This window comes from Eumetopias jubatus, unplaced genomic scaffold (genome assembly GCF_037043125.1).
Source record: "Eumetopias jubatus isolate StellerSeaLion01/CBP00866 unplaced genomic scaffold, mEumJub1_p1.0 scaffold_16, whole genome shotgun sequence".
Lineage (NCBI taxonomy): Eukaryota > Metazoa > Chordata > Mammalia > Carnivora > Otariidae > Eumetopias > Eumetopias jubatus.
The window spans coordinates 75,614,208-75,629,684 of record NW_028274822.1 but is presented as its reverse complement, the minus strand read 5'-3'; the positions used below and the strand labels follow the sequence as shown (position 1 = coordinate 75,629,684).

Below are 15,477 nucleotides of genomic sequence, written 5' to 3'. Positions count from 1 at the left end.
TGCCCTGGGGCAGAAGAGAAAACTTGTGTACGAGAGGCATAATCACTTCTTACGCTGTGCTTGCTCGCATTTCAGTGGCAAAAGCTACTCATTCCGCCCTGCCTAGAAATGTGGCGGCGAGCTACATACTCCCGCTGAGCTCTGCCTCCCAGTACCCATTTCATCCCATGGAAGGAGGTATGAATTTCAGCAGTTGAGTTGGTTGTCTGTGCCAGACCCAGTGTGGCGAGAAGCACCCCCAAACCCATCCCAAATCATCCTAACCATCCCGCTGTCTCCATGGTATCCCATGCCAGATGGAGAAGTCCTAGTCAGCTCTCCAGATGAGTTTAACTTTGTTCAACAAACACGCACGGAGATCTTACTGTAGACCTGGGCTTTGCACCAAACATTGACCACGCAAAGAGGAACAAACGTCGGCCCCTGTCCTTAAGAACCTTCCAGATAACTCTTTCCTCTGGAAGCTTTCCTTTCCTGAGAGAAATCCCATGAAAGCTTCTGTTCTCTGAGGGTGGGTTGATCCGATGTTGGCACACTGGAGGAAGGATCTGATTTGATGACTCTTTACTGGTCACTTTCTGCATGCCCACAACAGTGAGCTCGTTTTGTTCTTCTTTACTCTCGTGAAGGCACTTTTTCTCTACTATACAAGGGAATGAATGCCCAGGCTCAGAGTGGTCAAGTGACTTGCCTAAGGTCCCACAGCTGGCAGAGGAGCTGGGATCTGAGCCTTGATACCCCTTCCTCATTCCCTGTTTCTTTCTGCCCCATCTAGGTGTCTGCTGGAATGTGTAGTAGAAGAGAGACACAGAGGGTTAGCTTCCTGACACGGGCCCTAAGGGAGCAGCTTCACATGTGTCCCCTCACTTCTTCCTCCCTACCCCCATGAAGTTGGTGCTGTTACTCTTAGAAAACAGGAAGCCAGGGCTCAGAGAGGTGAAGTGACTTATCCCAGGTCGCCCAGCCAGTGTGGTTTCATATCCTGATCCATTTGACCTGATTGGGGCACATCTTGACAGATGGGTGGTTTTTTATGGCTAAACGTAGAGACAATGGGATCGTCCCTTGTCAGAAGGATGGCTCAAAGGCAGAGGGATGCTTTTTCTATTAACAATGGGGTGAACTTATTTTAAGGCAATGGAATGGCATCTCTGAACCATAGAATGGTTTACAAAACAGCAGCAGACAGCTTAGCAGATCCCCTCCCTGCTGGATCCCAGCCAGAAAGGGGCTCCGGGACCAGGGCGGAGGCACCTTTTCTCTCTGGGTCTGAGCCAGGGGCTGGGGCTGCGGGATGGAGCTCAAGGCAACCGGGCAGGAAGCGGGGACTTGGCCTATCGACAGCATAGGGCCCAATCAATGCTATCTCCCCAGGCCATGCCTGGCCAGACATTGATTTCTGCCGCTGTTGTTAACTCCCTGTTTATGTAACGCCTGAACTTTGCACAACTGAACAGTTTCATGTGCAGAAGGGAGCCTGAGAAGAGAGCCTGTTGCCATGAAAACCAGGCCGCGCATGACAGCCGGGATGCGGCGGTATCCCTGTTTTATTGGCCTGCGCTGAATGTATTTTAACCTTGATAAGTCAATAACTTTTTGTACAAAAGGAGATCCGCCAGGCGGGCCTGGGAGGGCCTGTTGGCCTTTCCAGGCCAGGGCGGGGAGGCAGGGTGGGCTGGGTTTAATCCTCTGGAAATCTCCCTGCCACTCAGAGCCTGGGAGAACCAGGCCCAGCGGGGCCAGAAAGCAGAGATCAACCTTGTAGGGGGGTCATGGGGACCACCCCCACATCCGGTCACTGTTTCCTGTGTGTTAAGGCCTCCAGCTAAATCGGAAACCTATCAGGGAGACCCATCAGTGTTCACATCCAGGTGCCGCCCACCCAGGAGCTCCGTGCCACCTCAAGCAAGGCCACGGACGTCAACCTCAGGGTCCACATCTGTAACACAGGCCAGTGGTTCCCCTCCGTGGGCTTGCTGCGAGGTTTACAGATCACAGAGCAGAAGTACCTGGGGTGGTGCCAGGCCCGTAGTGGGGCCTCGCTAGATGCATATTCCTATTACTGTTGCCACTTTATTTTACCCTAGTTATCTTTGATTACCTTTTGTAGAGCCTGTTCGATGCTTTTGGAAATGTTATCCCGTTTTCTCGTTATAGTCCTTCCTTGTAATAGGCAGGGCCAGGGTAAGTAGTCCCAACTTTCGGTTGAGGAAACTGAAGCCCAGGGGAGCTGCCTGGCTTATCTAGAGGGGTCCCAAGATAAGAGGGTGGTGCTGATTGAAGGAAAGAAATCCCAGACTCCCAGTCCAGTGCTCTTTCAAACTCCTGTTCACAGAAATAGCCTCTGTGCAGCTACTGACTCAGCAGACATCACTAATCGATGGCAGCACAGCACTTGTTCCCTTTGGAGCCTGGGTCTGGCCTCAGAATCCCCCTTGACACAGAGCTGGTATGTGAGATGAGACTCAGATGAAACTCTGTGCCCCAAGAGGGCTCTGGGCTCAAGTCCCACCTCTGGCCCACACTTACCACATGACTTTGAGCAAGTGCCTTCCCCTCTCTGGGCCTCCTGATCCCCAGGGATGAAATAAAGGGATTTAACAATTCCTAGATTGTCTCGGGTTCTCCCAGGTGGAAGGGACCCCACTACCTTCTGGTTGCTATCCCAACTCCCCAGACATCTTGAACCTTCTCCAATTCCATAAACAAGTATTGACCTAGAACCTACTGTGTGCACATGATCACGTGAGGTGGTAGCAATACAGCACCGCCGAAGATGATGACCAGGAGTCCTCCCCACACCCCGCCCCCCGCCCGCAGAGCTGACCGCAGAGACAGGGAGACAGAAAATAAGCAAGTCAATCCACAAGTGCACAGGGAGTTGCCGACAATAATAAGCACTGCAGAGGACAGGCAAAGGAGGGGCCTCTGGGGAGAATAACTGTAGATGGGGTGGTCAGGAAGGGCTTCTCAGAGGAGGTAACATTGGAGCTGAGACCTAAAGTATGATAATGAGTCAGCTGTGCAAAGAGCAGAAGGAAGAGTGTTCCGGGCAGAGCGAACAGCTTGGCCAAAGGGCTCAGGGGGAAACAGTTTGGCATCTGTCAGCAATTAAGAGGAGGCCAAAGTGGCTAGAGGTGAGTGTGGCAGGGGCCAGTCCCTGAGGCTATGTGGGCCTCCTTGGCCCTCCCTCCCCTGGGCTCCTGGCCCCATCTCCCTGGGCCTGCCCTAGAGAGAGGCTCCAGGTACTGGGGGGCAGGGCTGGGTGAATAACAAGGTTACACGTGCTTCTTCTTTCCCCTTTTCTCCAGGAGGAGCATAAAGAGCTCTTTCTTTTCTGCTTATTAATAGCTCTGATTAAATTATCTCTGAAAAACCTACATGGTGTGCACCAATGGGGGCTCGGCTCCCTCCAGGCTCTGGCCTAGATTATGGCAACAAGGGCAGGTGAGGCAGGTGGGGGCTGGGGAGGGAGGCTGGGGCAGGCCTGCTCCCCCCACCAGGACAAAGACTCAGTCTCTGCCTCCCCACCCCACTCCCCAGCCCAGCTCAGACTCTGACCACCTCTACTCTTGGGACATTCACAGCCCCCTCACTTGGGACACTAGGCCTTTGCGTTGGCGATTCCCTCTGCCAAGACCACTCTTCCCCTCACCCCTCCCCTTGGCTACCTTCTACTCACTTCTCACAGGGCCACTGATCAGACTTTCCACCATCACCAGCCCACCGGCTAGGTCAGGTGCCTGGCTCTGTGCTTTTCCCTTCCCCGTTACCATTTTAATTACTATGTGTCTTGGTGTGGACCTCCTTGGGTTGAATTTGTTGGGTGATCTCTTTCCCTCCCCAGATATGGGATGTTTTCAGCTAGCCGATAACTGCTAGTTGTCTTATCTGTCCCCCCATGAAACTTGAGCCCCCCAAGGTCAAGGACTGTGTTTGGATCACTGCCGAATCCCTAGTGGCTGGCACAAAGCAGGTACTTAGGAAATGTTGAATGAATGAATGAACGAATGAGCAGATTTAAAGAGGGAACGGGCATGACTCGCCTTACACACATGGGAGGGTGGGAGCAAAAGTTTCAGGGTCCAGACCCCTTGAGCAGTGCCTCTGTGACAATTAACCCCATTTCGAAGATGGGGAAAACCAAGGCACAGAGCAGATGAGTCACATGGCTAACAACCTGAAGAGTCAGGATTCAAACCCAGTCGGTCTGATTCCACTCCTCCTCTCCCTGCTTTTCCACTACAAAGAAAACCTGGGCCATATTTATTCATTGATTCAGAGATTAATTCAACAAAACTGAATATTGAGTGCTGACTGTATACCAGGCTTGTGCTAGGGCTAACACAGTTCAAATGCAGCCCCTGCCCTCTCAGAGTCCTCAGGTTGGTGGGGAAGACTGTCCAATAAGTGGGCCCTTATAAAACAGACCAGGCACATCTATGAAGGGGGAAGGACTCCAGCCTAGAGGGCAGTAGTCAGGGAGGGCTTCCCGGAGGAGGTGGCACCCTAGCTAAAATCTGAAGGAAGAGCAAGAGTTAACTACCCGGAGGGAGGCTATTCTCGTTGGAACGGACAGAATGGGTAAAGAACTGGAAGTCAGAGAGACACCTGGGAGGATGTGCAGGCATTTCAGCAAGGCTGAAATATAGGCGATATACACGGACAGTGAGGACTGAGGTTCTCTCTGTTCCCCAACCCCCTCAGGGCCTCTTGAACCCCTGGCTGGAGCCAGCATTCGAGCGCTGGCCTGCCTGGTGGTTCTGCGGACCGTGGCAAATCTATCTTGACACTGTTTCCATTCACATAATGCAGAGTTATTGCACATGACCATAGCAAGGGGAGGCTGTATCAAGGCTGGGAACTGGGGGGCCAGTGGGGGGGCATGGACAGGAGGGCCTGACCTCAGGGAGGTGGGCACTGTGAGTGTGAGTGTGGGAGGGTGTAAGTGAAGGCCTGCGGCGGAGCATCTATGAGGCTGTTCCCCTTCCTGGACCGGTATGAGAGGAAGACTGAGCTCTCCGCTTCTATAGCTGTCTTCCAGCCCGCTGCTGCCTGAAATCCCACCATTAGCTCATCATGAGCTCAGGCCTTCAGAGATGGAGGGGATTTTTGAGACCTTCTAAACCCCTGGCCGTACATTGGAACCACAGTGGGACCTTTGGAAGCTACCGGGTCAGGGGAGGGGTGCCAGTCCACGAGAGCCTGATTGGTTGGGCTGGGTCATAAGTCCCACCCTCCATTTTACAACAGAGGAAACTGAGGTCCAAAGAGGAGAGGAAATCTGCCCTCAAGGCCACACCCAGTCAATTAGTGGCTGGCACAGGGTGCAATAAATCAAGATCAGGGGCTCTGGCATTTGGGCCCTGGTTCTGTCATTGTGTGACCTTGTGCGAGTCACGTGGCCTTCCTCAGCTGTAAGATGTGGACAGTAATCGAATAGACCTCCCAGGGGGTGCTGTGAAGGTAAAAGGAGATAGAAATAGGTGATATAAACAGCACTGAGCATGTGCCCTGAACATAGTAGGTGTCAAGTCATGGTAACCGACGATGGAAAAAAATCCCCAATCGGAAAATAGATGGTGTGGCCACACAGCCTTCTTCTCTACTTCCTGCCCTCTCTTTCTTCCCAGGGTTTTGGTGGTCGCCGTCCCTCTCCCTGCACCTGGCTTGAGCCCTGCACCATATTTTCCCCACCTGTCCACACCCTGGGTCCACCCAGTGCATTGCCTGGGCAGCCTGCCCTGATGTCACTAGCAGCTCTGGCTGCTTGGCCCCTGGAGCAGAGCGAGAGGAAGCAGCTGGGAGTTGGATCAAGTTCCCAGGTAAATCCCCACCCCCATCCCAACTCCAAGAGGGTTGGGTGGAACAGCCCGGGAGAACTAGAGCAGGGCACTGAAGCCAGGGGCTGCTGGATATGGCACTCATGGCAGCTGCTCCAGGGCCTGAAACAGGACCTGCTCCTGCCCTAGATAAGACGATGGGTGGCCTACTTGGTTGGCCCTGGAGCTCCCCTGCGGGCGCCTCTCCCAGGCTCTGGGTAGGGGTGGGTTGGCTCCTGAAAGTAGGCTAGCCAACCCCCCTCTCACCTGCCCCTATAAGCAGCCCATCTCACTGGGTACACTCACCAGGGTCTTCAAAGCCTTCCGGGTCTGGATGACTACAGTTGGCATTTATTAAGCACTTAGTGTGTTCTGAATCCTTTCCAGCAACTTTTTGTCCACACAACAACCCCCTCGGATAGGAATTATGATACACAGACAGGAAACTGAGGCACAGAGCCATGAAGGTAAATGTCCAAAGCCAACAGCCAACGAGGACAAGGTTGGAATCGCACACAAGTTCCATGGGATTCCACAGGGTCACACAGACATAGCCTGAGAGTGGTCAGAGGAGTTCTGGCTGCGGCTTTGCATTTCTGTAGGGATCGTGAAGTCTTTCCTGCAAAGCTCGCTACCCAACTTGCTGTGGGATGGACACATGGCAACTGAGGGAACTATCCCTCCCAGGACTCAATTTCTCCAGCTGTAAAATGGGACTGCTAAGCAGGCCACTCATGGGCTATCAGAGAGACCTATTGAGAACCTATGAAGCTACTTAGAAGGTAAAAGGCAAGGTGCAGTACAGTTTGATGGATTCAAAATTTGGGCACCAGGTGATACTGTGCCTCAGTTTCCCCGTTTGTTAAGTGGAGGAGAATACCAGGACCTGCCTCCCATATATGTGGTGTGGATACCATGCGGTGGACTTTGTAAAAAGCTCAGCACAGTGCCTGGGTATATAGTTAGTGGTCCACAGATCTCAAATGTGATCCCAAAAGTCATTCACTTCCAAAAATATGCCTTGGGGCAAAACACTCCGGACAGAGTGTCACTTCATATCTCTTAACCTCAATTTCCTCTATAAGCTGGGAATATAATAATAATACCTACCATATCGGTTTTCTCATCTGTAAAATAGGGGTGATAATACATACCTTACAGGGCTGTTGTGAGCATTAGGCAGAGTACTTCATTACGTGTTAGCTTTCTATTATTTTTAACAAATTCCTCATAGGGTTCTTTTCAAGATTAAATGAAACAATGCAGGTAATGCTCTTAGCATAGTGCCTTGCCCCAGATATGTGTTCAATAAAGGATACTGGTTTTTCCACCTCTGGGTCCCGACAAAGGGACTACAAATACCAGCATGCTCTGCGCCTCAAGTCGGGGCCCCTCCGCCCGGCGTCGGCGCGCTGCATGCCGGGAGTTGCAGTCCCCGCGAGGCCGGTCCCGCCTCGCCCCAGCTTGGGGGAGGAGGTTGGAGAGCCGCCCTGCCGGCCTTTGAATTTTGCCGCGAAAAGCGCGCGTGGCGGCCCCCGGCCCCGCCCCCCGCAGGATGCGGCGCCGCGTCACCCTGGTAACCGCCTCTCGGCCGCCGCTGATTGGGCAGAACCTTAGGGGGCGGGCGGGGGGCGAGACGCCGCCGCCGCTGCCGGCGCTCGCGCCTGTCAGTCGGGCCGGAGCGGAGCAGCGGGCAGGAGGGCCGGGCCGGCAGCTCCGCTGAGAGGCTGCGTGCTCCAGCCGAGGGAGGTGAAGAGCCGGGCCCGCCGCCTGCGGGACGCGGCACGCGGCACCTGGGCCTGAGGCGAGGCGAGGCGCCGGCGCGCGCCAGGCGGCGCGAGGCTGAGCCCCGGGAGCCCCTGCGCGCCGCCAGGGGCCATGGGCGCGTGAGAGCCCGGCGCGCGCCGCCCCTGCTGCAGCTCGAGAGCTCGCACGCCCGGTGTACCGTGCTCCAGGCCCTTCCCACGTCCGCCCTGCGCCACCCGGACCGGTTATTTCGCGGCGCCGAGGCCCCTGGGGCTGCATCCGAGCCTCCGCCGCCCGCCGCCGCCGCCGCGGCTGCCGCTGCTCTCCAGCTTCCCCTCCCCCCACACCCAGGGCTCGGAGGAGGAGGAGGAGGGGCCGGTGCCTTCTCGCCGCCTCTCCTTTGCAACCTGCGGGGGCCGGTGCATGCCCGGCGAGGAGCCGGGGCCGCTGCAGGTGCGTGCAACCCCGGAGGAGACGACCCCCTCCCACCCCCAGGCGGACCCGGGGGCTGCGAGCCGCGGGCGGGAGGTCGAGCGAGAGGAGGCAACAAAGACAGGCTGCAGCTGGGGCCGGCGAGAGGGGCCGCGGCCGCCGGGCTCCTGGCGCGGGCGGAGAGGGCGCCCCGGGGAGCGGCGCGGGCCGAGCTGCAGCCCTGAGCGGGACCCCGAGGGGAGGCGCAGCGCCGCCCGCCGGACGCGGTGAGCACAGGCCCCGGCGAGGATGCGCCGCCTGAGCGCCCGCACGGCCCAGGTCCCGGGCGGGCACGACCCACGCTGAGCGGACAGACCTGCCATCCCCGACTTCGGACGGCGCGGGTCAGTGCCTGGATCCCCCTCACCGACAGCGTCTCTTTCCACCCGGAGAGAGGCATCGGCCCCCAAGGGGGGCTCCCTCAGGCAGCCTCTGCCACCTCTGCATGGCTGCGACCCGGCGAGCGGAGAGTCGTCGCCGCTGAGACCTGGTGCCCTTCAACGGCCTGGCTGATCTGGTGAGTTCCGCGGGGCGGGGTTCCGGGCTGGAGCTGGGGGCACTCCTTGGCGTCGGGGCGGCCGGATCGGAAATAAAGGGGCCCTGAGCTGTTGGGAATCCTGAAGCAGCCGTGCTCCTCGTCTCCCCCCAACCGTTTCCCTTTCACACACAACTTGTCTAGACCGGCCAAGCGGCCGGAGTGGAGGTTGGGGGCCCGTTGGGGAACTCCACGGAGCCCCGGGCGAGGCTGAGGCATATGCCTGAGAGGAAAGGTCACCCCATCCCTAAAGCCAACAAAGGTAGCAGCTCCGTCATCCGAAATTTCCCTGGGAACTCCCGCGCCTTGGAGGGCCAAGGAGGAGGGCACCCAAGATGGAACCCTTGGGGTGCTCCCAAGCAGCCTGTGAGATCCTCAGGGGACATCAGCTCCGAGGTGGATTGTGGAGTCCCAGCCACGCAGGTGGCTGCGTTTGAGGATTGGGTCCTCCAAGGCTAGATCCGAGCAGGGTGTCCCGTACAGCCCCCATTCCTCAAAAAAGCTCGCAGGGATGGTGGGTTCCCCAGTGGGGCCACAGCGTGACGTCACTTCCAGGCCTCTGACGTCACTGGGGTTGCAGTGGTGACGCGACTCTCTTTGACCCAGGGCCGGAGGTGGTGGGGTCGTGGTAACCAGGGGCGAGACTGGAAGTCTTTGGGTAATGGAGGGGTGAAGGCAGATTCCGCGCCCCCCCCCTTCAACTGCAGTCCTCTGACCTAAATCCCCAGCTCTTCCATGAGGTGGGGGAGGGAAGCAGGGCCAGCTGTCCCTGCTGATGCTCCTCCCCCCAAGGACAGGTGTTCAGCTTTGCCCAAATAGCCTGGCACTGCCTGGGGGCTCAGGACTGCCAAACAGAGCAACTTTATGCTTTCAAAAGGGATGCTATGGAGAACACTTCCTTGAATCCCACTATACACCCAACCAGCAGACTGAAGTTCCCAGGGTCCCTAGAGAGGTGTGCCCCCACACTCCCCCCACCCCCCCCCCGCACACCCTTCCCACCCCCGCACCTTAAAAGAGGCCACTTCTGCTCAGGAAACAAGTGTGTGCTCCCCCAGCCAGGGAAGGTGCAGAGGAGCTGCTGCCTGCTACCCCTCAAGTCCAGGGGTTCCCCCTGCTGCACAACCCCAGGATGAAGGGCCTTGGCCAAGCCTGGACTCCTATCTGCCCCACTCTTTTCCTTTTGCTGTTTAAGATGATTTTGACAGGCACAGTGTGGTGCTCATTAAGCGAACGGAGGGCAAGTCAGGCCCGTCAGTGCCAAGGTCTGAAAAAAGTGTGTCCTTGCCAGGGGCCAGCTTTGATGGGAGTCAGGCACCAGCCCTCTCTTCCCCACACCCCCACCAGTACTGGCCCTGTGCCTTGTGAAGGTCCAGAGAACCCCCAGCCAGTATCCTGCTGCTGCATTCTTTGATTCCTCTTCTGAGTTCCTTCCAGCAATTGGTACTATTGTCGGATGTGGGTGAAAGTGCTGTGATCACATTTGGAGGTAAAGGTTAGAGAACTGTGGCACCGCTTCGTTGTGGGGTGGGCTGAGAGCAGAGGGAAGTGTGTGTGGGGTCATTATGAGAAGCCAGGCCCCAGTCTCTATGCAGCCAGCATTTTTTCTCTTCTCCTACCAGGCTCTCTAGCTAGATTAACAGGTCAATAAATATCAGTGGAGCTGCTTTTGGGGGCTTGGCAGGGAGATGATATTTCCAGCTGAAATGGTGTCGTTAAACACACAGGCTTCCAAGGACAGAGCAACAGCAGATGGGGGGGAAGTGGGAGAGGTGGGCAGAAGGGCTGTTTGCACTGCCTCTCGAAGCTTCCCAGTTTAGAAACAAACCCGGAGTGTGCGCCAGAGATCCACAAACACAGGCAGTTGGAGGTTCTCCGTGGAGTATTTACACTTCCACAGCCAAAGCGGAGGGAAAGGCTGTCAGAATTGGGCAATTCCTTCTGTTCCCTTCGCTGGGCTTGGCAATAGCACTGGGCGACGAGCAGGAGGGGATGCCAGCTTACCCGGCGTCTCCCTGTGTGCCAGGCATTGTATAGGAGGATCTCAGTGACCCGCTTGGAGTGGCTCATGCCCCGTCGTGGCCCATTTTACAGATGAGGAAACAGGCTCAGGTGCTCAGCCAGGCAGCTGCAGGGGTTTGGCTCCCAAGTGCCTTGGCTCCAGAGTCCCCAGGTGTTCCCACCCCCTTCCCCGGGTGGAGGGGAGCCCTTATACCACTTGTTGGACAGGGTCTCTGCAAGAGTCGGGGGGGGGGTGCTTTCAGCTATGGAGGGAGTCTGGCCTCACCAAGATGCCTTCCCACACTGAAACCTGGGTTTGAATCCTGCTTCCCCATTACTGTTGAGCAGAGTAGCAACTTCTGCGCTGGCCTTGTGGATGGCCTGCTCCCCTCACCCCTGGCACCCCTTTCTCCATCACTTGGGGAAGGAAGGTGGGGCATGAAACCTGCCCAAGGGAAGGGTTGAGAGAGCTGGCCCCGGGCTCCTTGTCATCTGCCCCTCTGGCTCCCCACAGGGAGGGGTGAGGCTGCACTCACTTACCCCAGGGGACCCTCCAGGTCGGCACTCAGCTGGTGGAGAAGTCAAGGATGTAGATGGGTCAATGGCAACATTGGTAGATGTGGCTCCTTACCAGCCTGAATGTTGGCAAGGGCCCTCTAGGAGGGGTGCCCTGTGACTCTTGGGACCAATAGGGATCCACCAGGCAGAGGAGTGCAGAGAGTGTTCTGGGCATTGGGTGTGGCTTGTGAGTGCTGGGGTGTACTGGATGAGGGGAAGTGGTGGCCCTGGTGTGGGTGTGTCCTGGAGACTTTGGTGGTTGGGTGAGGTTGAAGCCCGAGAGAGGATCCAGTTAGGGCTCCCTTAAAAGGGATGGTAACCCTGGCCAGTCTCCTCTCTCAAGGTTAGCTCCCACCACCCACCCCAGTAATCCTTATCACTTGTCTAATTCCACCTAAGCTCGTAAGCTTGCCCATCCCCTATCCCTTTTGAGCCTCACAGTTGCTCTGGCCAGGGCCTGGGCTGGGTTGCTTAACCCCCATTGGTGGGCAGTGGCTCATGGTTAAGAGCCAGGCTATGGAATGGGTCCACCCTTGTTGGCTGTGTGAGTAGCTTTGCCTCTCTGAGCCTCATCCTCAGAACAGCCTTGAATGGCTCTCCCTGTCCCTCCTGGAGCCAAAGATCAAAGACTGCAGGGTAGGCAGGGACCCTTCTAGCCGCCCTCGACTGGGTCTCCCACCCACCTACCCAGGGCACCCCACGTGGTGAGCACACGTGGCTCCCTCCCATCTGAGTTCCTACGAGGCTGGGGCCTGGCCAGACTCCCCCTCTCCAAACCTCTCCCGGCCCCCTCCACCTTACAGTTCCTCGCACACCGGAGGAAGCAAGCGGAGCTGCTCATATTCATGAACCGTAATTCAATCAGGCGGCGATTCCTCTGGGCTCGGGGCGGGGGTGAGAACGAGGAGGCGCGCACAAAAGGGCCGCTTTATTACCTCCCGCGGGCCGGGAATTGCTGCTCTCCCCCAGCAGCGGCCGGAGCCGCCTTTATTGTGTTAACCCATTTGCGTGTCAAGAGCTATTGTGCGCTTTCTCCGCCTGTGCCGGGCGGACTGCGGGCGGAGGGCTGCACGCCGGCCGGTCACCTCCGCGGGCTCCGCCCACCGCCCTGATTGGTTGCTAAGTGATTTGCATCCAAGGTAATCACTTTTATCTCAGAAGGATGTCGACTATAATTATAAGCTACTGACATCTTTTGAAATCTGCCTAATGACTATTTTAGTCTGCACGGGCTGGGGGTGGGGAAGGGGATTCTGGAGGCTGGGGTGGGCGGGGAGGAGGCTGGAAGGGGGATGGATTCCTTACACCTGGACCATTGATTCGTTAGTTGAGAAATATCCGAGTGCCTACTGCATGCCTTGAACAAAAGAGAGGTTCCGAGATCGGGCTTGCTTTGGTTCGTGTGGGTGGAGTTAGTACCATTTCAGAGATGGGGAAATAGAGGCCTGGAGGAATGAACCACCAGCTCGGAATCAAATATGAGTAAGTGGTTGGAACTGAAATCTCTCTGACCCCCAAATTCATGTGCTGGCCCCCGGATGAGGTGCAGACGGAAATAATAGCATTCCTGGGTAGAGGTCACCTGTCTGGTACCTCCCAGAGAGTATGTCATCGCCCTAAGAAATGCAGGTGCTGTTACTACCCCCATTTTACTGGGGAGGAAATGGGCACGGGGAGGTTACTTCCCTGCCCAAGGTCACAGAGCCTGGAAGGAGCACAAGTATGAAGTCTGTTGGTGGCCAGAAGTGGGGGTGCAGGACGCAGCATGGCCAGTGAGAAGAGGATGAAGGAGTGAGCCTGGGCTCCAGCTACCCCCTCCTCCATCCCCTGGGTCCACTCGGGTGCTGGGCATCGGGCTGGGCAAGGGCACCCTGCCGGCCACCGTCTATGTGGCAGAGCTCTAAGCAATCAGATGGCCCACAGCCTCCATGGGGAGGAAGAGGGGTCTGCAACTAACTCGAATTCTGGTCAGAGCCAGAGCAGGGCTGGAGGAGAGACATGGAGGAGGGAAAAACTGCAGCTGGTTATGGAGGGCTTCCTGACAGAGGGGGCTTTTGCTCTCGGGCCTGAGGACTGGGTGGATCTGCCCAGCGTGTAAGAGTAAATGATGATGTTGCTGGCAGAGGGACTTGGAGATTCGAGGACATGACCACGAGAGGCAGGGAGAGCTTCTAAGAGGGAAGAGGAAAGGGAGAAAAACTAAGAGTGTGTGCAGGGCCTCGAGTGCTGAGCTGAGTACTTGATGTATCTAGAGGAAGAACCACCTAAAGCCAGCAAGGGCATCTGTGGGGGGGGGGGGGCGGGGGAAAATGATCTGGGTGCTGTAGAGGTCAGTCTGGCCACCTGTGCACGGCCTTGGGAGTTGCAGATTGGGAGGGAATCCTGGGCTCCTGCACTCTCACTGCCTGTGTGTCCTCAGACAAGTCACTTTGCCTCTCTGGGCCTCACTTTTCTCATCTGTTCAAGGAAGTAATAGCAGTTTTCCCCTAGGCTTGTGGGTGGGATGAGCGTGAGTGAGCAGAGTGTCCCGGTGAGTCTGAGCCCTTCAGAAGGCGGGGGGGGCTCAGGCACAGGCCCCAGCCAGTCACCCCAGCCCCACAGCAAACCAGCATCCCAGCCACAGCAGCTGTTTGGGGCCCTGGGAAGCCCCTGCCATTGTGCAGAGGGCACAGGGGACAAAGGCCTGGGAGGTCAGGGGGTAAGGCCGAGGCTGGCTGTGAACAGGCTCCTGGGGACGATGGGGACTTAATGACGCAGAACTTAATGACCCGGACTGTGGGGGAGGGGGGCCTCCCTTGGAGGAGGAGGGGGGGCGGTCCAGCCGCCAGCTGTCTGCTCCAGGATTCGCTGCCAAGGCAGGAGCCGCTCCCCACAGGGTCCAGGCCTGAGCTTGGCACCGGGAGAGGCAGAGGTGACAGGCCCTCCAGCCTACAGTCCCGGGGCCTGAATTGGGAGCTTGGCCCAGTCCCTCAGCATCTGTGCGACCTCCCATCTCCTCATCTGTCAGGTGGGCCAGGGGTCCACTTTGGAGGGCAGCTGTGAGGCTTGGCAGGAGCCCGTCGCAAGTGGGCAGTAAACAGGACCTGCTATTTTTACTCTTTATTCATCTGTTCATTCACAGAGCTCACTGCTCTGTGCCAGGCTCCCTGCCAGGTGCTGGGGACGCAAAGATGAACAAGCCCAGTTGCCTTAAAAGGTGGTGAGGCCTCAGGCACACCATCACAGTGCAGTGGGTCCGTCACCACAGTACAAGAATTCATAGTGTGCAGGCACTGTGCCAGGAGCAGGGGGACTGCGGTGGACCAACCACATATGGCCCCCTGCCCTCTGGCGCCCCAGTCTCTCAAAGCAGGCTAGGAAATCAGATGCAGAAACCATTACTACCCGCTGGGAGAGCCAGGGAGGGCTCCGTGGAGGAAGAGGAGGCATTTTCAATTGCCAGCCTTGGAGATTTCTGTCCAAACACCTTTGCCTATTACGGGAATCACAGGACACTGCCGGCCTCCACTGTGCTCCAGACTAAGCTTCCTGCTTTGACGTTTTGTTCTCTCATTTAATCCTCCTATGACTGTGGGAAGGGTGTTTTTATCCCTGTTGCGTAATAAAGAAACTGAGGCTCAGCAAAGGTAAAATGACAGCCCAGGGCCCCCTGGCAGGTCAGCAGAATCCCCTTGGTTATCCATGCAAGCTTCTGCTTGTCTTCCTCCCGGGAGGGCGCCAGGCAGGTCGGGGCTGGGAGGCTCCTAGGGCAGGGGCCCAGGGGACCCAGTTCTGGGCCAGCTGTTTTGTTTATGAGATGCACAACCTTGAGCAAGTTACCTCCCACCCCAGCCCAGCTTCAGCTGTGTCCTCTGTAAAATGTCAAGGATGGCAAATCTGTGGCAGGCCTGGCTTGCCTTCCACCGCTGTGCCCTTGGCAGACATCGCCAATCAATTGCTGCCCTCTTCCCCTGCCGAGTTCTTTGCCTGACCTTGGGTTCTTTCCAGGGCTCTGGGCAGGCAGCTCCAATCAATCAGTGGGGCCTGTGAGCTGAACCCCCTTGCCTGCCTGGCTTCGATGAGCTCAGAGGTCGCTCCGGCCCATCTCCATATGGTACCAGAATGAGGGACACTAGGGGAGCTTCTCTGTGGATATAGGTGGTTCTGCAGTCACGGGAGCTGTTGAAGTGTAAGAGTCCGTTAGCTTCCTCCAGCTCCCTGAGAAACCCGTGTCTGTGTGGCCCAGTACAAGCTCATTTCAAGTGCACTGGGTGGATTCCAAAAGCTTTCCACCTGCATAAATAATAACAGCCTTTAGTGAGCTCTTCCTGAGAGCTCGGCCCTTCATGGATACCCTCTCGTTCA

The 15,477-nt window shown here is 56.9% G+C and overlaps 1 protein-coding gene across 1 annotated transcript in view; it reads left to right on the top strand.

Annotated features, from left to right (window-relative positions):
* Nucleotides 1–8,361: 8,361 nt before the first annotated feature.
* FAM222A (family with sequence similarity 222 member A) overlaps nucleotides 8,362–15,477 on the top strand; it is a 54,610-nt gene continuing 47,494 nt past the window's right edge. Inside the window, exon 1 of the mRNA XM_028116665.2 lies at nucleotides 8,362–8,556. The gene's annotated coding sequence lies outside the window, so the exon portion shown is untranslated. The remainder of the gene's footprint in view (nucleotides 8,557–15,477) is intronic.